This window comes from Canis lupus, chromosome X (assembly GCF_048164855.1).
Source record: "Canis lupus baileyi chromosome X, mCanLup2.hap1, whole genome shotgun sequence".
Taxonomy (NCBI): domain Eukaryota; kingdom Metazoa; phylum Chordata; class Mammalia; order Carnivora; family Canidae; genus Canis; species Canis lupus.
In genome coordinates this window covers 94,513,999-94,540,286 of record NC_132876.1, presented here as the reverse complement: position 1 = coordinate 94,540,286, position 26,288 = coordinate 94,513,999, and the positions used below count along the sequence as shown (strand labels likewise).

General features: G+C 37.6%; 1 long non-coding RNA gene and 1 pseudogene across 1 annotated transcript in view; one reads left to right on the top strand and one right to left on the bottom strand.

Annotated features, from left to right (window-relative positions):
* Window positions 1–26,288, bottom strand: part of LOC140627173 (uncharacterized) — a 150,197-nt gene that overhangs the window by 66,336 nt on the left and 57,573 nt on the right. The gene's annotated exons all lie outside the window — the stretch shown is intronic.
* On the top strand, window positions 6,260–7,386 carry LOC140627171 (malate dehydrogenase, mitochondrial-like; annotated as a pseudogene).

The following is a 26,288-nucleotide window of genomic DNA, read 5'->3' as shown; positions in this document are numbered from 1 at the left end:
GGCAGCTCCTTCAGCATCCCAGCTCCCACTCTGGAGAAATGAAAACCCCAGGATCATTTGGATTGAAAATGCACTCTCATTATACCCACACAAAGGAAGTAAAGATTTACTACTTACAAGCCCCGGAAACAAGAGTAGGGTGGGGACACAGTGAGGATGGGGAAGGGCATTTCCTCCTCCTGAGTCACCAGTCATCAGGAAGGAGATAGAGGGCAGAGGAGCAAGCACCTATTAAATAGGTGGTTGGGGCAGAGGTCATTAACTTTTCGTGGGTTTAACTCCAAGTAGTTACTTTAAAAGGTGCCCTGATAAAAGCAAAGCAGAAGCACGTGGTAAGAATTCTAAGCTCCAGTCCTTATCTCAAGGTCCAGACCAGGGGTGGTGAGCAGGGTTGTGATATTGTCAATGCCTAGGCAGCAACTCATAATAGCTATGTTCTCATCACACTAGGGAAGATATTTTTGTTCCTGCAAGGAACTGAATGTTCAATTTTGTGGTCAACTTGCTTTCTGAATAATACATAAACATAGATTTCTTTTACCCTTGAATTTAATGATACAGTGCTACAGGAATTTCCCTTTCCATAAGGATTAGACTCGTTCCCAATTAGTTCATCTGGAATTCAATTAAAAAATAAAGATTGCATCATTGGTATTTGATTTTGCCGGATCATCATATTGACTTTTTGAGAAATTGTAAGACTAAATGTCAGAAGGATTACAAGGGCCCAAGTTCACTGTCAGAAATTCAAGTCAGGATGACTTTGTCCTTCTGTACCTGTGGGCACTTTTCACTCCTTACTAAACTCAGGTTCAGACAACTTTGACCAAAATACTTGAATCCTAAAGCTGAACTTATTTAAAACAGATCTTCCTCTAATTATTATAATCATCTATTTGCAGCTAAACAACAAATACTGCTTGAGGAACACTACAGATCTCAGAAGAATCATCACTTTAGGGAAGAGGGCGAAGGAGATTGCCTTGCCATTGTGGAAGCACTTGACAGATTATTTCCCTTTTTACCAGTATTATACAAAACACAAACATTATAGCAGTAAACTTGACTTCCTAGCAGGCATCGGATAGATCTAAAAATAATGACTGGCCCAAAAATAAATCATTATACTACCGGGGTTAAAACATTTCATTACCAAAATGCTTGCCTTAAGAGATGAACTGCTCCAAATCAGTATCTTCATATATATTCAAAAGTACAAAACTTTTAAGAGCAATCCACAGCTTGCTCAAAATGTACTTTTCATTTTGCTGGTGGCGTATTTATTTATTACAAGTGGAAAAAATGTTAGGGCATTAAAGCTAATTTATGTGAATCCTTCCATTTCTTTAAAAAGGAGGCATTTTATCTAAGCTTGTATTTCTAAAATTAAGGCTGTAACACATGGTCTCAGTCATAGTCCTTAAAATGAAAAGGAAATTGTAAAAAGAAAGGAAAAATTAAATTAGGTCGGCTGGCTGGAAGTGGAAAATTCAGTTATTACAGATTTTTCTGTTTACTGTTGACAGAATCATAATCTCTGTCTTGTTAATCTATTACTAATTTTAATTATTGCCATTTGGGGGTATGACAACTAAGTGAAGACAACAAATGTAAGAACTGAGCACTCTGCAAGCACTGCTCAAATGATGTATAAGTAAACGGATGTTATGTCTTACAAAATCTTTCCCCAGGGTGCCTGGGTGGCTCAGCCATTAAGTGTCTGCCTTCAGCTCAGGTCATGATCCCAGGGTCCTGGGATAGAGCCCAGGATCAGGCTTCCTGCTCAGCCGGAAATCTGCTTCTCCCTCTCCCTCTGCTCTTTCCCTGAGCTCGTGCTCTCTCTCTCTCTCACATTCTCTCTCTCTCAAATAAATAAATGAAATTCTTAAAAAACAAATTTCTCCATTATACTTCAAAGTGGCTATCTGAAACACCACTGAATCTTGTTAGTTAAAGCAATCAAGAAGTATGCATATTACCATATCAAAAGTTTAATATTTTGATAACTGTTTTCCAATATAAGTAGCTCCCTTTAAAATCCTGGGACTTTTATTTTCTGTATTGAGAAAATTTGGGGGGGGGGTTGGGGGATGGGTCCATAGACTTCACCAGACTACTAAAGGTGAAGAACCCCTGCTTTAAAATGCTCTAGCCTGGCACCGGGGTGGCTCAGTCAGTTAAGCATCTGCCTTTAGCTCAAGCATCTGCCTTCAGCTTGGATCGTAATCCTGTGGTCCTAGGATAGAGTCCCACAGTGGGCTCCCTGTTCAGCAGGGAGTCTGCTTCTGCCTCTCCCCTCTGCTCACTCTCTCTTGTGCTCTCTCTTTGTCAAATAAATAAAATCTTTAAAAAAATAAAATGCTCTAGCTTATGGATTAACTTTATTATGGTGATAAATTCACAATCTAAACATATATCAATCCATTATGCTGTATACCTTAAATTTACACAAAAGTTATATATCAATTATAGCTCAATGAAGCAAAGAAAAAAACAAGGAAGTGGACAATCAGCACTCTTCGACTCAAGCACACTGTAATGTTTTTAAAAATATGCATGATTGTGGTTCTCTTACCTTGACATCTTTCTTACTATTATCTGAACTTCTTTTTAAAATCACTGCACTGAAAAACTGAGACACCTGCATCCCAATGCTTATAGCAGCAACGTCCACAGTAGCCAAACTGTGGAAGGAGCCTTGGCGTCCATCGAAAGATGAATGGATAAAGAAGCTGTGGTTTATGTATACAATGGAATATTCCTCAGCCATTAGATACGACGAATACCCACCATTTGCTTCAATGTGGATGGAATCGGAAGGTATTATGCTGAGTGAAGTTAAGTCAATCGAAGAAGGACAAACATTATATGGTTTCACTCATACAGGGAATATAAAAAATAGTGAAAGGGATTATAGGTAAAGGAGAGAAAATAAGTGGGAAAAATCAGAGAGGGTGACAAAACATGAGAGACTCCTAACTCTGGGAAATGAACAAGGGGTAGTGGAAGGGGAGGTGGGCGGGGGGATAGGGTGACTAGGTGGCGGGCAATGAGGGTGGCACTTGATGGGATGAGCACTGGGTGTTATACTATATGTTGGCAAATGGAACTCCAATAAAAAAATATACAAAAAAAATAAAAACACTGCACAATTAATCAGTTCTGAGGTAGGGGTGTTCCAACAATTCACCAGTCAGTATGACAAATATGTTATTCTCTACCTGATTGCCACAGAGAAATATCTGCAGGTACTTTGACTCTTAATTTATATGATCATACTTGAGATAGCAGAAAATAAACTATGTCAGACTATGTCAGCTATGAAATATAAAACTTCCTTGGTATGCATTATCCTGTCATTTTTCTGGTATTTATACATAAACAAACAAATAACTGATATAAAATGAGTATCGATAAATACATGGATGCACACACACATACCTCTTCTCCCCAAAACAGATGACTGCTAACGGGCAAAAAACATACAAGATGACAGTAATGACTACTAAATACACAAAGAGATACTACTACACAAACTGTAGCTAAAAGATACAGACTATATTAAAGAAGACTAGGTTACTAGGTTAGTACACAGGGAATCTGTTCCATGAATAGAACTATATGACTAATTCAGCTGGTCACCATGGACCAATGAATTTGCCCATTGGGACAATAACAATCTCTATAATTTTGCAAAAATTAGTGTGACACTATAACAAATGTTCTGTTTGTTTTTATGCTTTAAATATTTTTCCTATTCAAACAATTCCTTACTCAAACTACTTATTCAAATACCCCTTACTAATGTATATTTAAACTAACAATTAAATATTTTAAATTTTCATTTTCTGAATTCCTTGTCCATTTATAAACTAAACAGGTTAGTAAGTCTTTAATTGTGGAAGATAAATATAATTGTAACTATCTCAAAAATAAGCTTAAGTATTAAATTAAGCATTTATAGAATATATGTATATTTTTCTATGTAGATGAAGGAAAAGCTATCAGTGATCTTGCAAAAATAAAATATAATTTATCCATACAGAAAGTAATTACACTAAACCATAGTATTAATATTTTTCCTCATGAGCTCTAGAATATTCTAGGGCCATGTGCACTAGAGTCCAAATAAATAGGAAAATTTATATTCCTCATAAATATGCCAAAGATTATACTTTTTTAAGTCAGATACACAGAAAATATAAATCGATTTCTGTGGGGAAAGAGAACTTATAATATAGATAAGAGCTCTTGAAATTTATTATGCTGTTTTTATGATATGAATAATTGTATATTCACCTAAACTGCAAAATTGTAAGCATGCTGAAATCTATGTGTATTTGCAATATGTAGCACATTTGTAATATAATATCAAATAAATTTATTTTTATTTCTAAAATTTACAGGTGGATATTGAACACTCTGGACCAACAAAAGTATGTGAAATAAAAAACATACAGTTAGATGTAATTTCAGAGGGTTAGAGTGGCTGAGGAAAATATATAAGCTCTTCTCATTATACTTAACTTTAGTGTCTTAAAGTATTAAATTGGAAATTAGTTCGATAAAAGTGATAACATCATGTCACTGATCTTGTCCTATCAGTCCTTAAGAAATTAATGCCCTGACATCGCATGCATCACTCCATCACATTGAATTCACATTCCATTGTATTTCCAGTATAACGGGTAATGGAGTCCTTTTCTAATTATCTGTCGCAGTGGATAGGAGAAAACAGAATGTACAAAGAGAAAAAGTGGCTCACAGGACAACAACGATAAAGGGACCCTTGGTTTGAATGGAACGTTGATGAGGTACAGAAAAATAAAAATATGTAAGTAAAATTAAAATATCAACAGATGATTCCACTTGAAAGGGAAAATCCTACAGATAATCTCCAGTGATCTACTAAGTAAATAATGGCCACTAAGCTATATAAAATTTATGTAATACATAGCTGTACAGTTATATCAATTTTCTTAAGGACATTTGTAGATAAAAATTTCTCACTGTGTTTGAATTCTTCATAAAATGATTCAATTCCTACTACACAATCTCTTTCAGAACATCGCCATTACTGTTTCTAGTACTATAATCCAACATAGTCTAGATAAAGACTTCACATTTAACTAAATAAGTAATCATGAAGCTAAATGAATAAAGGGTGTAGAACATGTCTACCATCATCTACAACATCCTAGACCTTGTGCCAAAACATTTGTGAAAAAAAGGTGTGCAAGAAATTTATACATTTTTGTTCTCAATGGCCTCATTTTAGACTGAAATTCTTTGCTTTACATTTTTAATTTGGAAAAAAGAGGAGTACAGAAAATAAAAGCAACATTACTGTTCAGACTCCAACAGAGCAATATCTAGGCTTTATTATATCACTTTGATCAGATGACTGGGTATTATAAATTTTAAATTTCATCTCTATGGAAACTATACAATCACTTATCTTCTAGAAATAAAAAGAAAACATTTTGAAATGTTTCTGAAACATCCTGAAAATAATTTAGTAGTTATGAAATATTTATACAAGCTGTATTTTTTAACCCAAGTAAGAATACTGTAAGTATAAAAACAAGTGACATCATTGTCAAAGGCACTGTTAGAAATGTAGATTTTTCACTCCACTTGCTAAAATAATTAAAACTATATAAATAATGGTTTTGGCTTCCATCTGTCCTGGGTTTTAGTGTGTTGAAAGGAGTGCTGCTTTCCCCCCAACAATAAAAAAAAAAAAAAAAAAAGAGTTACACCAAGTTTAAATTATATGGCTTTTCTTGAACTACCAGAGTTGAGGTCAATGGCCCCAAATCTAAAGGAAGATCATGACACTGCAGGGAGAATGAAAGAACATGCACTCGCCTGGGTTAGACATAGACACTGCTAAGAAGAATTGAGGTGGAATCAATGGCAATTGGTGAAGATCAAACATGGCCTGGTGAGACAATGCAAAACCCCTGAAACTGACATCGGAAATTGGAGGAGTCCGTATACTCTTACATGTCCTTTTCCAACAAAACCCAAAAGGCTCTCACGGAAAGACTGGACAGACCCTAGAGAAATATCCACTGTGATGCAGGCCTGTGGGAGGGAAGCCACAGCCACAAGGGGAGGACAAGAAAGTCTACCAACATACTCCTCTAGATCCAGCACAGAACAATAGCCTCAATCTGTAGGGAGAAGGTTGGTGTCACCTGCCTGCCGCTGGCTCCTGCGCCTGCTCTTCGGTTCCCGCGGGCTCCAACCAACCATGCCCTCCGCGCTCGCCCGCCCCACCGGCGCCGCTCGCCGCCGCAGCTTCAGCACCTCGGCCCAGAGCAATGCTAAAGCAGCTGTGCTTGGGGCTTCCAGAGGAATTGGGCGGCCCCTGGCTTCTTCTCAGGTACAGCCCCTTAGTGAGCCGCCTGACCCTCTGCGATGTTGCTCATACACCCGAGTGGCCGCAGATCTGAGCCACGCCGAGACCAGAGCAACCGTGAAAGGCCACCTCGGACCTGAGCAGCTGCCGGGGTGCCTCAAAGGCTGCCATGTGGTGGTTACTCCAGCCGGAGTCCCGAGAGAACCAGGCATGACCCGGGATGACCTGTTCAACCCCACTGCCTCATTGGGGCCACCCTGACGGCTGCCTGCGCCCAGCATTGCCCCGAGGCCATGATCTGTGTCATTTCAAATCCGGTCAACTCCACCATCCCAACTGCAACGGAGGTTTTCAAGAAACACGGAGCTTAGGACCCCAATAAAATCTTCGGGGTCACGACCCTGGACATTGTCAGGGCCAACACTTTCATTGCAGAACTAAAGGGTTTGGATCCCGCACGAGTCAGTGTTCCTGTCATTGGCGGTCATGCCGGGAAGACCACCATCCCCCTGATCCCTCAGTGCGCTCCCAAGGCGGACCTTCCCCAGGACCAGCTGACAGCCGTCACTGGGCAGATCCCGGAGGCCCGCACGGAGGTGGTGAAGGCCAAAGCTGGAGCAGGCTCTGCCACCCTGTCCACGGCGTCCGCTGGAGCCCTGTTTGTCTTCTCCCTTGTGGATGCAATGAACGGCAAGGAAGGGGCTGTCGAATATTCCTTTGTTAAATCCCAGGAAGCAGACTGTGCCTATTTCTCCACACCGTTACTGCTGGGGAAAAAGGGCATCGAGAAGAATCTAGGCATTGGCAAGATCTCCCCTTTTGAAGAGATGATAGCAGAAGCCATCCCCGAGCTGAAGGCCTTCATCAAAAAGAGAGAGGAGATTGTGAAGAACATGAAATGAAAGGGCAGCCAGCAAGCAGTCCGTTTCCCTAACCTATGAAGGCATCGTGTCCCTGCAAAGCCATCTCCTGCCCTCATGTTTCCGTTGCGTTAACCACGAGTGTCATGTTAACGTCACCGCCCTTTCCAATCGCAGGTCCAACGATGCATGCATCAATAAAAGCAGGCTTCCATTTTCTTAAAAAAAAAAATCTGTAGGGAGAAGAAAACAGCCATTGTGGATCTTAGCGAATGGTGAACAGTCACTGCATTTGGGATGATAAATATAAAAACTCCTCCTAGAGAAGAGGAATGATTATGCATGGAGGCTACAACTACAATTTGGAGAAGCAAGATAACTAACAAGCCACATCCGTACTGCTCAGGTCAATGGTACATGCCGTGCTGTGCTCACTGTGAAGGTAAGAAGTTTTGAATAAGGTGCCCCTAAATGCTGCCTTTTTATACAGCAGATTAGAACTGGAACAGAATAGGAGAGTTATAAAAGTGTACAAAGAAACATTCTGAGTCACATTAAAAGTGACACAGTATCACCCAGTCATGGCATTGTTTCATTAGGATTTCCATCACTTGGTAAATGCCAGCATCTTAAGTCCTATACTTTTCCCAGACCCACCTGTTTGAGGTTGCCCTCTGGATACTAATTGTCTTAGTAGTCATTAACATCTCAATTTAAAAGGAGTCTCCTTGCGTGTCTGTGACTATGATTTATTATTAATGATACTGATGATTAAACTTGTTTATCTCTTTGAACTTCAAATTAGCAATCATATATACTCTACTCATATAAGACATATATTTTTCCCCGTCTGAGAATATAAATTCCATCATTTAAGACATCATGAAATAAATTCATCGCCACAAAAACATCATGAATCTTATATTGTATGTGCATAGCATGCAAAAGTAACCAAATCAGTTAGTCAAAGCAATTTCCCTGGAGCGCCTGGGTGGCTCAGTCTACTAAGCATCTGCCTTCAGCTCAGGTCATGATCTAAGGGTTCTGGGATCAAGTCCTGCATTAGGCTGCTCGCTCAGTGGGGAGTCCCCTTCTTCCTCTCCCTCTGCCCCTCCCCTCCGCTTGTGTTCTTTCACTCTCTCAAATAAATAAATAAATAAAATCTTAAAAAACACAATTTCCCTTCAATGTTCTTATTGAAATGTTGCCTTTTTTGAGAGAGAGAGCAAGAGAGGGAGGGTGGGGGGTGGGGGGCAGAGAGAGAATCTTAAGCAGGCTCCATGACCAACAAGGAGCATGACCTGGGGCTTGATGTCACAACCCTAAGATCATGACCTGGGCCCAAATCAAGAGTCTCCCACTTAACTGACTGAGCTGCCAAGGTGCCCCTAAATGCTGCCTTTTTATATCCAATTCATCAAAATTGCCATTTGCACTATCATCTGAATAACCACCAGTATTGTGTAAATTTCATAAAGTTGGAGCTAAATCACAATAGAATATATGTATTTTCTTCTGGAGATAATATGATATCTGTAAAACAAAAATTAATATGATAAATATTTGTGGAACACCAATATAGCAGCATTAATAAATAATCCAAATCCTTTAGTGATATCAATTTATCAACATCTCTTCTAAATCAAGTGATTTCACTTGTGGATATTTATCCAAAAGAATAAAAATCAGAATTTTAAAGAGATGTGTACACTCCTATGTTCATTGCGGCACTATTCACTATTAAGTTGGAAACAACTTAAATGCCCATTGATGATGCATGGATAAAAATGATGTAGTATATACAACAATGGACTATAATAAAGCCTTTTAAAAGAAGGAAATTCCATAATATGTGACAACGTGGATGAACCTGAAAAATATATGCTAAATGAAATCAGCCAGTCATAGGAAGACAAATATTGCATAATTCTACTTATATGAGGTCTCTAAAATATATTCATAGAATCAGAGAGGAATGTCCCAGGGGCTGGAGAAAGGGGGAAATGAGAAGTTACTAATAAATGGACATAAAATTTCAGTTAAGTAAGATGAAAAAGCTCTAGAGATCTGCTGTACCACATTGTACCTATATATATATATTTTTAAGATTTTATTTATTTATTCATGAGAGACACAGAGAGAGAGGCAGCGACATAGGCAGGGGGAGAAGCAGGGTCCTCACAGGGAGCCCAATGTGGGACTCGATTCCTGGACCCCGGGATCATGCCCTGAGCCAAAGGCAGACACTCAACTGCTGAGCCACCCAGGGATCCCCATTGTACCTATATTCAGTGATAATAATGTATTGTACATTTAAAACTTTGTTTAAAAGGTGGATTATGTTAAATATTCTTACAACAATAACATTTTTTAATCACTTTTTTTGCAAAAATTATAGTATGATGGTTTACAAGTGCATGATTACCATTTTATCTCAAAAAATATCAATCAGCCACGGGGCACCTGGGTGGCTGAGGCAGTTAAGTGCCTAACTTAGGCTCAAAGGTGACCTCAGGTTCCTGGGATCGAGCCCCACCTCAGGTCCCCTTCGCCCTCTGTCCCTCCCTGCTTGTGCTCTCTCTCTCTCTCTCTCAGATAAGTAAATAAAATATTTAAGAAAAAAAAGAAGGTATCAGCCCTATTAAAAATCAATCTGGAAGAGCCTGACTGAGTCCATAGAACATGCAACTCTTGATCTCGGGTTGTGAGTTCCAGCCCCACATTGGCATGGAGCCTACTTAAAAAAAATATCAGTGTCCCACGGTTTCTTTGGAAATGTCATAAGGGATAATGGTGTTTCTTAGATAAGGAACCATAAAACCCATGAAGTCTATCACACTTTACAAAGAGAAATTACATCAAAACCCTTTAGTTTTATTTTAAAAAGAAAGAGAAACTTTGATTTCTGGTATTTATTTCCAGTCTACAACAGGTCTGGATCTCCATTTGAAGCTTCAAAATTGCTGCCAGTAATCACTGTTCATTTTCTTCACTGATCCAAGTTGGAAATCAAAAACTATTTGTAAAATAAAGAATAAAAATCCTCATTCTTGTGAAAGCCAAGAGGCAAAATGATTGATAGCAGTTCCTTATGTTGTACTAGATTAGAATTTCTCAAACTTTACTATGTGTAAAGATCACCTATGGAGCTAGCTAAAAAGAGAGTCTGGTTAGATCTACCTCCTGAGAGTCGGATTCATTCAATTTGGCTGGTGTTCAGGAAGCTATTTTAACCAGAAGCTTTAATTAGCAGCTAAGGGATTCGGAATCAAATGATCATGGGGCCATACTTTGAAAAACAATGTATTTATGACAGCTACTTAGAGATTGCAGAAGTTATGAGTTTTTACTCTCTGTAACTGTGGCAAATTCAAAAAGAATGACATCTGCCTTTTGATACCAAGTGTTGTTGTCCATATTCTTTTCTTATTCTTTGCAATGAGACATACAGTATTCAAAGACATTTCATGAAAAAAAAAACCCAGACATTTTACGAAAGCTGAGACTTGTGAAACCATTAATAAAGTAAAAGAAAGAAAAAGAAAAATTCCCTTTCTTCAATATGCTCCAGTAGTATAAGATTCTTATAATTCCACAAAATGTTAACTTTATTCCTTAATAAATGCAAATTTATCAAGCTTGCTATTACTAAATGTACCACACATAGTAATTAATAGTAACTAACTATTGAGTACTTAATATATACTAGTCTCTGTTGTGGGTATTAGGCTTGTATCATCTCATTTAATGATCAGAAAAATCCCTATGAGTTAAGTGCTATAATTTTCCAATCTTATAATTAGGGCAATTGAAATACCAGGATAAAAAAATTGCACAAGGCCACAAACCTTGTCAGTTATAGTAACAACATATTTTTTCAGAAATATCCATAAAAGAATGCGGTTAACTAGGGTAAGGTTTTTTATCTTCAAATTTGTCTTTGTAAGCTCTACAGTTTTCATTAATCATTGTTTTGTGATATACCATACAGTTAGCCAAAGAAATGTATTTCTAAAAAATAAATACAATATAAAATATTAGGTATGTGATTAAATTATACATACACTAAAATCTTCATATATACTTGAAAGAATCATTTGACTCTAAAACTCCCTTTTTTCTTTTTTTGAAAATAAGCTATAGGCCCAATGTGGGGCTTGAACTTACCCAAGATCAAGAGTCACATGCTCTATGGACTGAGCCAGCCAGGCACCCATTTTCCATATTTCTCCACATTTTTTTTTTAAGATTTAATTTATTTATTCATGAGACACACACACACACACACACACACACACAGAGGCAGAGACATAGGCAGAGGGAGAAGCAGGCTCCCTGTGGGGACCCCGATGTAGGACTTGATCCCAGGATCCCAGCTCACAACCTGAGCCAAAGGCAGACAGACACTCAACCACTGAGCCACCCAGGTGCCCTGTAATTCACTTTTTAAAATGCAAAATAACTAAAATAATCATGGATATACACTTAGATATAGCTAGAAGGATACTTACTGCAAAGTTGCTTAAAATAGTAAAACTGGAAATAAAACCTGTCCCGAAACAGGGGACTGGTTCAGTTGGGATGCAGCCATGTAATAGAAAATATAAAAGCTGCTGTATAAGAGTATTTTAGTGATAAAGATATCCATATTTGGATGAAAAAACAAGTTAGAAAACTGTGTAGGGAACAAAGTCAGTTCCCACTTTCCATTTTTATTAACATTTTACTTATGATTCTTGATCATTCATAGCAAAATTAAAAAGACCTCATATTACAAATTTAACCTCTATGAATTTCCTTGCAAAGTTTTGAAAGAGTAATGTAGTTGACTTCATATTTTTAAGGTCACAAGTACAAATCTGATTAAGTATATATAGTTCATGAAAATTCACCTCTTTTTTTATTATGCTACAATAAAAGATTGGTTCATTGCAAACAATTTTGGAACACAAAACAGTAAGAATTGATTCAAGTATACCATGCATCTTTAAATAATCAAGTTTAGAAGATACCATTTAAACTTACAAAAGCGATTTTATTACTAAAAACACATTTTGACATTTATGCAATCTAAGGAGACAAGATAGAGGTAAGGTTATCTATACTTTATACCATGTTTGCTTATAATATTTGAATATAAAAGGATCTTGCCAAGACAACTAGACCCAAAATTTACCATAGGATTTCATTACTTTTAGTTATACTTTTGAATAGTAAGAATCAATGTTCTTGGTGATGCGTGAAATTTTAGTTCAATATTCATAACTTCCAAGAAATAATGAAATCTTGAAATTGAAAATAACTGAGATTTTATCAAGTTTACTTAATGTCTCACTAATAACAATAAATATTACATAACATTTCTGTGTTGTTTTTTTTTTAATTCTTCTTGGCAACATTCTGAGCAGAAAGTGGAGATGGATATTAAATATTGTAAACCAATGAGGTTATACACCTTAAGAAAGAATTAAATAATCTAAGAGGTGTTTTAATTTTTTTAAAGTAACACATGCTTTTTCTTTTTTTTTTTTCACATGCTTTTTCAAAGGAAAGCATGTCCTTGTAGCTATTTTAAAGTCCTCTGTCCATTCATTACATAGTATGCCCTAATGAATAAATGTAGGAACGAAATCATGAGACCTCTGCCTGTGAGCTCAATCTGATATTGGCAGAGTTTGGAGAAAAAAAAAATTGGGATACTATTTGGAAATTTCCAAATGTTTTGGGATGTTTCAGTTGTCATCTTCATCATTATGAACATCATTCAGTATTGTGTTTTTAAGCAGACAGATGTCATAAAAACCAATTAAGAGCTGATAAATAGCCAACAAACTTTCTGAACTTATGTATATAAGCAGGTCTATGAGTTTATTCTTATAGTGTGGCTAGGAATGGAGAATGGAGACAACCACACAATAATACAAAATTTCTCATAATAAGCAATGTTTACATTCAACCTGGCTTGGAATTCACCCTCAAAGAAATGAAGACACTCACTGTCAAGTATGGTTATCTCCAGAAAACCAGAGTCACAATGGGCATCATAGAAGTGAATGAAGATCCACTTTTTCATAATATCATTCTCTTAGTTTCTTTTTTTTTTTTAAGATTTTATTTATTTATTCGTGAGAGACGGGGAGAGAGAGAAAGAGAGGCAGAGACAGAGGAGAAGCAGGCTCCATGCAGGGAGCCTGACATGGGACTCGATCCTCGGTCTCCAGGATCATGCCCTGGACTGAAGGTGGCGCTAAACCGCTGAGCCACCGGGGCTGCCCTCCTAGTTTATTTCTTTTCCATGGTTTCTTTTACCTCAGATATGTTTAAGAAGAGCTGATTCAAAGCTTTGTCTAGTCAGTCCATTGTCTGTGCTTTTCAGGGACCATTTCTGTTTATTTACTTTTTTCTATGGATGGACCACAATGTCTTGTTTCTTTGCATGACCTTTAACAAAACAGTTTTTAATATTACAGTGATGTACTATGAAAATCAGATTCTTCCTCCTCCTTGGGATTTGTTGTCGTTTAATATGGGTTCTGGTTGCTTAGGTAATGACTCTTCAAAACTATGTTTTAAATATTTTATTCTTGTAATGCCTGGGTGGTTCAGTTGGTCAAGCTTCGGCCTTCAGCTTAGCTCATGGTCCCAGGGTTCTGGGATCGAGCCGCATGTCAGGCTCTGGCTTGGCAAAGAGTCTGCTTCTCCCTCTCCCCCTGCTTGTGCTTCTCTCTCTCTCTCTCTCTTTTCTCTCAAATAAATAAATAAATAAAATCTTTAAAAAAAGATGATTTTATTCATTTCATGTGTGACCTCTGTTCTTTTAGTGTTTGGTCAGCCAGTGGTTTTACAGAGAAATTCCTAAAGGCCTGGACAACCCTCCCCCCTAAATTCTCCCAGTCTTTGCAGATTGACCACATTGGGGCAATTCTTTAGCATTCAGCCAGGCCATTCATAACACTTAGGGTTCATCCTTTTTGTCCTAAGTGTGAAGATCAGCCTAGGTGAAAGCTTATATCATCTTAATTTTTCTGATTGTGAAACTTGACCTGGGCATCAAGATGTCTTTCTAGATTCCACCATTATACATGGGAGCTTTCTTAAAGCGCTTATTAAGCATAGTAATTCTCTCTCCAGTTTTTCTGTTTAGGCTTTCAGCATGTTTATTGTTTAACTAAACTTTAATTTTTTTTCCTAGCAGGCAACAGAGTGTTCCTTTACTTTTCAAGGTTTCCAAAGAACAGATTTTCTGCTCTAATGATGTTCCCAATTAGGTGAAGCAAAGGTGAGCAGTGCATCCATCCTTCAGGGAACCTCAAGATAGGTCAAAACAGACATATAAAAATTCCCTGGTAACAAAGTCCCCTCTCTTTCCCCCAAGAACCAGATAATCACACTTTGAGCATGAGGGGCCATCTTTAAGACAGCTACCATCCCAGGAAGGGGAGATGTGGCAGGGTTACATTAAAACACCACAAAGCTCTCCTATCATATTTGAATTGGCTTTTTCTTCAGCATTTCCTTGGTTGCTCTAAATCTTTGACTGTTTTTCCAGAGTTCTGGCAATACTGATTTTTATAATTTTTGCTTGTTCTTTCCATGTTTCTGTGGAAGAATGAGCTCCATTTTCTGCCATTTTTGCTAATGTCACTGATGAAAGTCTATATACTGATTTTATTCTATACTTTGTTATTATTTTACCCATTCAGCAAATATTTATCAAGTACTTACCATGTGCTATTCACTATAAAAAGCACTAGGGATAAAATAAGGATGAAATAAGGATGAAAACAAATCCCCTGCTTTACTGGAGCAGATTGTGTTGGTGAGGCAGGGCAGGTTTAAGTCAAACAAGAAATAAAGTGTTTATGGTTATGGCATTGTTAAATAAAACAATGAGTTAGAAAAAAATGTGGGTATTATTTAATACAAGGTAGCCTAGGAAGATTTATCCAATAGTGTCAGTTGAGCAGATCACCAAAGGAAGTTTGAAAAGCCTTGTAGTCATCCATGGGAGGAATACTGAGATAAGCAGGTGCCTCTATGAGTCTGGTTTTATGGAGAGGTCAAGGCTGGGGCTATCAATTTAGAATTCACTGGTATTTGTGTGACTCTATGGGACTGTATCAGGAATGAGGGTGGATTTAAAAAAAAAAAAGTGAGGACAGAAGAATGAGCCCTTAGAAATCAGGAGGACAAAAAAAAAAAAAAAAGAAATCAGGAGGACAGGAACTGGGAGAAAAACATGCAAAAAAGAATGAGGAGGGCTTACTAGAGAGATAAGAGAAGAATCAAAGGAAAATTGACTTCTAGATGCCAAGGCTTTCAGAAGCAGTGACAGATTCACTTTGTCAAATGGAGCTCACGGGTTGAGCAAAATGAGAACTGAGTATAGATGTTTCGATCTGACAGTGTTGGGAGCCTGGGTGGCTCAGCGGTTGAGTGTCTGCCTTCGGCTCAGGGCGTGATCCTGGAGTCCCAGGATTGAGTCCCACATCGGGCTCCTTGCAAGGAGCCTGCTTCTCCCTCTGCCTGTGTCTCTGTCTCTCTCTCTCTGTCTCTCTCTGTCTCTCTCTCTCTCTCTCTCTCTCTGTCTCTCATGAATAAATAAATAAAATTAAAAAAAATATATCTGACAGTGTTAGGCGTTGTTGAACGTAAAGAACAGTCTCAATAGACTGAAGAAGAATAAAATTGGATAAGCCAGGGTTAAAAAAAAAATGGTACAAGTGAGCCAGTATGTATACGTGACTTTTCAAGTTGCTAGGCTATGAAGAGTGCTCAGAGAAATGTGATGATAGCTGGCAGGAATAAAAGGTAAAGGGAGGCATGCCCTTTGACATGGCGAGCAATTAGAACATGTATATGTTGATAGAAATAATCCCAGAAGGAGGAAGTAATTTATTATATAGAAAACAAAGAGAACTCCTGGAAGGCTCTATGTCAATGAGAAAGTGTGAGATTCAGTGAATTAGTGAGGGCCTAGCTATAAGAGCAAAGAGAACTGCTTATTTGTTTTCATAGAAATGGAGGAAAGGCAAAGCACATAAATACAGATAAAATTAGGATGGTGGATGTAATGAAAGGACCAGACAATCTGACTCATTTCCCACTACATTCTTAGTGAAATAAGGTACCATGTCTGCTCAGATTGAGAAGTAAATGGGGTGATGGGTTTCACTAGTAGTGATCTCAATTTACTGTAAGAAATTTTACTATAGCAACTTTTACTAAAGGAAAACCATCTGCCCTAAAAGGTCATCAAGCACTCACAATTGGGCTATGTATATATATTTCCCTTTCTCTCACCCTAGTCTACTCATCTATGCATGCATCTATCAATCTACCTCTTGTAAACCTGAGAATTCTATAATCTCCTAAGCAAGTATTAGTCCACTGTTACAGTATATTTACCTGCATTTCTGAAGCTAAGCAAAGTGCATGAAATAATATAAAGGAGAAACTATACTGTGGCTTAGGATGCATTTCATAAACGTAGATGTTACTTATAAACTTTTAAAAGTCTCAATTCCTGTACTCTTCATAAAAAATATTCTACTGATATAAGTAGATCTAAATTTCAGAGTATAGGTTTTTCTGAAGGGCAGGCATACATCTCTGCATAACAAACGCTATAGCTTTGTGCTTTACAATAAAATCAGCAGCTTCACTTATTAGCTAGGAAACACAACTGCTTTATGCTGTAAATCATAATTAGAAATCTGTATGATTGGAACCTGAACTCAGTTGGGTGGAAAATTGTTCATTAGATATAATGGGAAGGAAAATTTTATAAAACATCCGAAATCCACGCTCAGATGCCAACAGTGTTTAATAAACTTTCATGGCAATTATCCGAAAGACCTTCCTGTGCTTTATATCAGGCCAGTAACACACAATATTAAATGACCACTGGGTTAATGGTGTAGGAATTTGGAGGTCATTTTGGGGTGTACTCAAGAATGAGATGGGAAGTCATGAGAGGGCATAAGGCACAGAAGAGATCTGATTTGATCTGAGTTTCTTATATTTCCCTCTGATTGCAGTTGGTAGAATATAGTTTGGAAGAAAAGCAGAAGGAGCAGTTGGGAAGCTATTGGTGAGCCATGAAATGGTAGCTCACATGAGGGTGGTTGGTAGGAGGAGATGTGGTGGTATGAAAAGGGTGATTTTGGATCTATTTTGAAAATATGAGTCATCAGGATTTGTTGACAGATTAGTCAAGGGAAAGGAAAAGAGTTGCCACTAATAAGCTAGGGAAGAATATAGGAGGAGGAGGCAGTTTATAGACAGAGCAGGAGTTTGGTTTGGTACAAGTTACCTTTTTAGATTCTTATTAGATATACAAAGAGATCATGTGTAGGCGATTTTTTTTTAATTCCAAATTTAAAAAATGTGTGTAGGCTGAGAAAAAATAATTTGAGAATCACTAGTATATGGGTGATATAAGCCTCAAGTCTTGATGAGATCACCAAAGACAGGGCCTAGTGTAAAGTAGAAAACTTCAGGTTTTTCCTACTGTGTGTGTTTCTTTCCTGTGAGTCTTTCTTTGCTCTCACACAGGACACTTCACTTCTGACAGATCTGGAAGTGCCACAGATGTAGGACCTTTCTGTCCCTGTAGAGTTGGGGTACACCACCTTCCCTGTGTGGATGTGTTCACCCACCTGGGAGTTCCCCAAGCCTCCTATATCTGGATTTTAAGGAGGCTTCCCCATGTAGGCATGATCAATTATTAACTCTGTTTCCATCATCTCTGGAAGATTGGGGAGCATGAGGCTGAAAATTCTAAGCTTCTAATCATGGCTTGTTTGGTCTTTCAGGTGACCAGCCCCCATCCAGGAGCCCACCCAGAGTCACCACATTAGAAAGAGTTATGCCCTGGGTGCTCTAATCACTTAGGAAATCACAAGGGATTTGGGACCCCTGCGTCAGAGATGGAGTCAAAGACAAATATTACAAGAGATGTTCCTAGTGTTCTTATCACTTAGGAATTTACAAGGTTTAGGGGCTCTGTTCCAGGAACGTAGGCAGAGACCACTACATATATTTCTTATTATTTCACACCAAGTATATTCCAACATTTAGAGGATGTAAGAAGAGGAGGAATAAGAAAAACAAAACAAAACAAAACAAAACAGCACCTTGTGGGACACAGGCTGCAATACAACCAGGACAATATTGTCTTGGAAAGCCAGTGACAAACTGCTTCAGAGAGGGAGAGGTAATCATCTGTTAAGTGAGGAAAGATGAGAAATGGGATTTAATCATTGAAATTGGCAACATAGGGATCATAGTGACCTTGATGATGATGGTTGCTTTGGTGAAATGCAATGATAAATCTGACTAAACGGGCTAAAAGGAAATGAGAAATTAGAAATCGGAGCTCTGAACTCTTTGAGGTCTCAACTCTTTTTGAGGAGCTTTGTTATAAATGAGGGGGCTTGGAAATGGGGAGGTATCTTGAAATGATATAGGTGTAATAGTTTCTCTTAAAGATTGGAGAATGTATAGCATTTTCTATGCAAATGAGAATGATTTAGAAGGGGTAAAATTGTTGAGGATAGCTATAAAGAATTGCTTAAGCCAGTAGGAATGGTATCTAGTGGCCAGCCAGAGAGAATGACCTGAACGAGAATTCTGAAAATTTCTCCACAATAAAAGGAAGGAAGTCATACCATATGGTTGAACGAACATGTTTCTGGCTCACTGAGATAGTGAAAGCTTTTGGAAGTTCTCATTTGATTGTCTTCTTGGTAAATCAGAACTATCCATTATTAGTTGAGACTGAAGATGTAGGAGAAAGTTTTGGCTGTATGAGAAGAGAAAAAGGTGTGAAACTGTTAGGATGAGAAAGCTCAGGAAATGTGATATGATTGCAAGGTGTCATGTGGGACCCATTTGAGATTAATGGTCATAGATTTAAAATGAGACCTTCCAGCATGATTGCATGATTTTTTTTTTCCCCAGCCACATTCATCAGAACAGAGGCAGGCTTGAATTAGTTTACCATTAGTAAGTACATTAAGCAAGTCAGGGAGGCAAGCAGTGAAGATGAGAGTATATGCAAGAAAGTTATTGTAATTATGGACCATGAAATTCGTTATATGATGTAAGGTCATCAGGAGGGAAGAGATTTAAAGAATTTCTGGAACTGGGGTAATAGAGGGTACTAGTAAGAGAATGAGACACTTGAAATTGACATCATCATGGAGGGATTGCAGTTATTGAGAATGATTCACTCTAGGATATGAACTCAGGAGTGAGTGGCTGTGATTGGATGGAGAGCAAGATGATTGGGGACAGTTATAGACAGGATGTTGAAATCCCCAGGGATTATAAGAGCAATATTTGAGCTGGAATTTAAAAACCATTGAAAAATGAAAGACTGATATAGAGTTAATAGTTAATTTTAAAATGTGATTTTGTTTTATGGCCTAAGATTCAAAGCAGGGGAATTTTAGGAGAAGGAAGGTATAGGAGAAAAAAGAGTCATCATATGAAATGGCTGGGCTGGGGGAAGCACTGTCCTCACAGGGGTTTCAGGTAGATCAAGAAGGTACAGAGAACATTACAGAAGTTGATCCAAGGGGATAAGTGATTTTCCTGATGAGGGACTAAAATTTCCAGAAGACAGTGTGGCACAGTTTTAAGATTTGGGAATGGAGGAGAATTATAATCAGAAAAGAAATGTACACTGACCTTGGTGATTAGAGTTCAGAGAATGAGGGATGTCATGGAAGAACTGCCCTTTGTGGTGATAGATACAACAGAGATAAATCTACAATGAGACATTTTCTGATGGAAAAACAATAAATGGTGGAAGTAAGATCTCACACCCCCACTGTTTTAGGGGATGAGTCATTGGAAATGGGAAAGAATGGAGAGCTCTGTAAACATATATCTCATATAAGAAATTCAATGGGGGATCCCTGGGTGGCGCAGCGGTTTAGCGCCTGCCTTTGGCCCAGGGCGCGATCCTGGAGACCCGGGATCGAATCCCACATCGGGCTCCCGGTGCATGGAGCCTGCTTCTCCCTCTGCCTATGTCTTTGCCTCTCTCTCTCACTGTGTGCCTATCATAAATAAATAAAAATAAAAAAATAAAGGAAAAAAAGAAATTCAATGGTTAGAAAGTAATCTACCAATTATTCAACACTCTTTACCCAAATGTGTCTATGTCCATATATACATATATAACATATACATATTGTATTATATATAAATATATACAGCATAGAATTCTTTATTATACATAAATTCTATATTCTCTATATAATTTATGTGTATTATAATTTTATATACTACATGTCATATAATTATTAATATGTAGAATTTTTTATATATGAGCATATTTGCATGCTCAAAATCCCATTCTCATAAATAAACCAGTATCATATATGGAATTTGCTAACGTACCCAGGAATTGTATGCTTGGATACAAGATGAATATGCCATTTGCTCTTTTCCTCCTATCACTTTTCCTCATGTTAGAATTTATGGTTAATATTGGAGCAGCATTTACATGTGATAAAAAGATAAATATAACTCAGTAAAGCTCTGTCTACTTCTGTCAAGGAGGAAGAGTTCCCAGTACCTCAGCTGCTATACCCAGTTGCTATAGGAAAGGACATCCATTTTAGGTACCACAATTCAGGAAGAATAAACAAGTTAAGTCTTGAGTGGTTGCATCTGGCCCAAAAAGGGAAATCTTAGGACAGAATTTTTTTTTAGTTTCATAAAATGCATTCATTACTTCCCTTACATGAAATAACTAGAAAAGTATGAAACATCCATTCTGTAATATTAAATGTTGACTTGAGTTTTTTATTTCTATGGATTCTCAGGACACAAAAAGCCAAACCTTGGGCAACCCGGGTGGCTCAGCGGTTTGGTGCCTGCCTTTGGCCCAGCATGTGATCCTGGAGACCCGGGATCGAGTCCCACGTCGGACTCCCTGCACGGAGCCTGCTTCTCCCTCTGCCTGTGTCTCTGCCTCTCTCTCTCTCTCTCTCTGTGTATCTCTCATGAATAAATAAAATCTTTGAAAAAAAAAAAAAAAGCCAAACCTTGATCATCGAAAGCCCAGGTAACCTACACATGTTAGGTTATGTAATGTGGGTTAGTGTACTCTTGTTTCAAATCACAGTTTTAGGTGGTTTTGCAGCATATTTGTAGCAATAGCTGGTTATGACCTTACTATTGAGATGCTTACAATTTCCCACACACAGTGCTCTTCATAGAGGTCTAATGACTAACTGAATGATCAAAAAGTAAAACTTTGCTTTCCCATTTAATTAATACTAATTATGATTCCATGAATCACATCTCTAAAAAAAATGATGCCCTTGAATTGCACCCCAGATATTCCTTAATTAAATATGATCCAGGTCATTTACATAAATGTCTGAATTATAAAATGTCACTCCTTTGTATCTAATAATTTCATACACAACGTTGCTGGCTAACTTTATTTTTGCTTGCTTGTTAAATAAACATATATATTGCATTTAAGTGTTACTCTTCTAAGCATCATAAATATATTGATTCCATCCTCACAGAACTGTCTGCAGTAGGTATTATTATTTTTAAAGACAGTGAAACTGAGACTCATAAGTTTAAGCAGTTTGTCTTAAGTAATCAGGTAGTAAGTAGTGAAGCTGGACTTGAATGCATTGTCTGGCCTCAGGATCTGGGCCCTTACCCAATAAACAATACTGTCATAAATAAAATATAGCTGTAAAACACTGATAAATAACTAATAAAATAAATTTTAGACAAATACCATATGATTTTACTTATGTGTGGTATTTAAAAAACAAAACATGTGAATAAACAAAAAACAGAAATAGACATGTAAATAGAGAAATGATGGCTTGCAGAGGGGAGGGGAAGGGGGGATGGGCAAAATGGGTGAAGGGGAGTGGGATGTCCAGGCTTCCAGTTAGGGAATGAATAAGTCATAGGAATAAAAGGTAATAGCAGAGGGAATATAGTCAATATTTTAAGAGCCCTGTATGGTGACAGTTTGTAGCTACACTTGTGGTGAGCACAGCATAACATAGAGTTGCTGAATCAATATTCTGTACACCTGAACTAATATAACATTGTCAACAAATCCCTTCCCCCCAAAAAATGAAAAATAATAAAAATATTTTTCTCTGCCACTCAGAATTAGTTTAACCAACACTGCTAAATGTCAGGGAGCATATATTGAAAAGGAGATTAATTCCCAGGAAGTTTATTAAGGAGTACTTTCAGGAGCAACACCTGTGGGGAAAAAGAATGAAGCAAGATTAAGCAGAGGATGGGCTGTGATTCAATCACAAAAAAAAAAAAAAAAAGTCTTAGTGGACCTCATATGATGGTCTGAAACAAGAAAGGCTCTTCAAAGTAGTCCTAAATTCAAGTGTTGTAATCAAGACTTTATATCCCTGCATCAACCAGACAGTGGATACGGTCTGCCTATGGAAAAAACGTCCCAGCCTTGAGCAAGCGTGCTCTCTTTGCTTGGGCCAAGGATAATTCTCCAAAAGGGCAGACAGCTGTGAGCTCTCATGAGGCAGTACTTCCACTAGCTGGGATTCAGTTTTGAAGGGTTATTTGGGAGGTGCCTAAGTGCCTCCACAGAACTTCAGAGCTCCTGGAAAGGAAAGACAACCATGGGTAGCATTAGCCTAAGTCATGACTTTTAGAATACTTTCTATGGCACCAGATCAGGAGCAACCCGTATGTAATAACCACCCTGTTTACACCTTGCAGTGAGCTTGAAGGATTTCAAGGCTCATCAAGGAGACAGATATGATCACTAGGGGGCATAGCGACCAGTGGGGTTTATTTGGGCAGAAATGGGATAGGTTGCATTGAAGGAGAAAGTCTCTCACAGCAAGAAAACCACCTGAAGCAACAGAACAGAGCTACCTTCAGGAGGAAAGAACTCCCAGGGGAAGAGAGGAATCAGGTTTGTGTGTCTGGGTGATACTGCTCAGTAGCACAGTAGGAGGGTCTCTCAGAGAACTCTGAAAGGCAGCAATGACTTGGAGTCTTTAATGGCCACAATTTATCTCCTCTCTATATAGCAGATGTTGGGTGTGGTTTTGTGGAGGTATGTAAAATAGGAAAGCTCTAAGTAGCTAAAAATCTGCTATTTGTGCTATATTTAAACAGCTAGATGCATAAACATTTAAGTTTGGTGCTTATGGGCTTTTGAGCTAATGATCTTTGCCTGCTGTGAAGAAGTGAACAACATACAGCCAAGGTTTGTGGGCCATCTTTGGCTTGTTTATGTATCACCTGCTATAGAGGCCTTCTCCAAGTCCTAAAGCCTATATGCCAAGACCAACCGTATTTACAGTGTCCATTTTAATGGCATACAAACCCCATATTTTAAATTTAATATGAAAATATGACTAGTGTAGTGATATCATGAGCATATTTTTTAAAACCTTCAAATGCTGCCAAACTAAAAAGTAAATATTCCATGACTTAAGAAGTCAATATTCTTTACTTTGGCATGTCAAGTTTGCTATACATCAATATGTGTTTCATCTACTACATCCTTAGTGAAGTATTGAAGTAGTCTAATATTACTGTATTTTTATCTATTATATTCTCTTGCATTTCCTGTAATTGCAATGTTTTTTAATTCATACTTTTTACTATATATGCATATATAGTAATTCTGACTTTAGCACTTTTATACCTTCCCATGTATAATGCTTATAGGCTCAAGTTCTATATTATTTGATAACAGGTATTAAATTCTTGATTTCTTATTGTTTCCTTTTGCCTGATCCACCTTGACCTGTCCCTTTATTTTAGCCTTTATGAATCAAAATGTTTAATACAGATTATGCTTGTATCTTGAATTATAAGCCAAATTGGATATTATATGTAATAGACGTGTTAAGCCTATTTTGTTTGTGACAGAGCTAAAATTTGAACAAAATGCTGTTGACTCCTAGTCAAGTGCTTCTTGTACTAGAAGCTTCCATCCCTGGAAACTCAGAACCCTAGATCCCTAGGGATAGTTGAAGGAAGCAAAAAGGGCATTATATTTAAAGCTCAAATAAAAATCAATCACCCATTTCCCCGTAAAAAGGCCATGCAAGTAAATGAGAAGGTGAAGTGTATTAGCTGAAATTACAGGAGCTCAGTGAGGAAATTGACTGTTCCCTTACCTCTACAGAAACTGTGTTGAGCAATTTTAAAGCTTAATTAGAAAATGGGAGGGGGGGGGAAATGTGAGTGATTAATCATTACTTAATAAACCCAACTTGTTTGAAAGCCAGCTCTGGGATCCCTGGGTGGCTCAGCGTTTTAGCCCCTGCCTTCAGCCCAGGGCGTGATCCTGGAGTCCTGGGATCGAGTCCCACATTGGGCTCCCTGCATGGAGCCTGCTTCTCCTTCTGCCTGTGTCTCTGCTTCTCTCTTTCTCATGAATAAATAAATAAAATCTTTAGGGGAAAAAAAAAAGCCAGCTCTTTCAGAACACCAAGCTGGTGGGAGGAAAATTCAAAATGAAGGTAGACTCCATGGGAAGGTGATTGTGCACTGTTACATTAATGTGTGCAGATTTTATACAGTTTGGTTTTTTTTTATCATTATGTTTATATAACATAAAATTTGAAATTTTACCCATTATTTAAGGTACAATTCAGTGGTATTGATAACATTCAGTGTTGCAGATCTATCATTTCTTGTCACTACCTCCAAATGTTTTTCTTTACCTCAAACATAAACCATGTAGCCGTTCCTCAATAATTCTGATGCCCACCTCTCCACCTAACCCCTGGTAACCTCTATCTACATTAAAGTTATATGTTTTTTCTTTTCCTGTTATTTCACATAAGTAGAATCATATATATCGTTTTGAGTCTGGCTTATTTGACTTAGCATATTGTCAATATTTATCCATGTAATAGTATCAACATGTCATTTCTTTTAGAGCTGAATAATATTCCATTCTATGTATGTACATTTGTGTATCCTGTAATCGGTGGACAGACACTTCGTTTTCTTTTTCTACCTTTGGCTATTTTGAGTAATGATGAAATGAATAATGGTGCACAGTGTCTGCATTTTTTTAGTTATTTTGTGTATATACCTAAAAGTGTAATTTATGGATCATAGTAGTAATACTATGTTTAACTTTTAAGTATTCAAATCCTTTGTACATTTGAGTTCTTTGTCAGTTTGTTATGGAATTGTACCATTTTATATGTATATATACACACACAAACACTATATGCATATATATATATATATATATATTCTAGATATTAAAACTTTATCCAGAGACTCCTGGATAGCTCAGTGGTTGAGTGTCTGCTTTGGCTCAGGGCATGGTCCTAGGGTCCCAGGATCAAGTCCCACATCGGGCTTCCCTTGAGGAGCCTGCTTCTCCCTCTGCCTATGTCTCCTCTCTTTCTGTGTCTTTCATGAATAAATAAATTAAATATTTAAAAATAAATAAATAAAACTTTATCCAATACATGATTTACGAAAATTTTCTCTAATTTTGTAGGTGATATTTTCACTTCCTTGATAATGTCTTTTGAGGGACAAAGCTTTTAATTTTAATGAAGTCCAATTATCACTTTTTCTCCTGTGCCTCATGCAAATTTCAAAAATAATTCAGCAGATGCAATAACAGAACTTTAGTTACCAATGCTATTGGAATTCTGAAGTTGCACAGAACCAATAATGCTATCTTATGCTTTTAATTGATGTTCAAATCATGACTTTTTCAGTGCCAGATTATTTCTTTGGGCCCTAAGGGCCTATGTCACTGTGAATCAGCATGATTGGCATACCATAATTAAGCACAAAATATGACAAATAACTGTCATTCAGCATTGCAAGAAATTATTTTCCTGTATACTCCTGACCTGGAGATACAATTAAAAAAAAAAAAGGTAAGGCAATTACAGAGAAAAGTTATGTTGAAAGTATTAGCCTAGTTCAAAAGTAATATCCTGTACTCTGATTGGCATCCTGTGCATTACATCTGCTAAAACCAGACTAGCAGTCAGAATTGAAGAAAATGGGTGTGACAGCACAGCCAA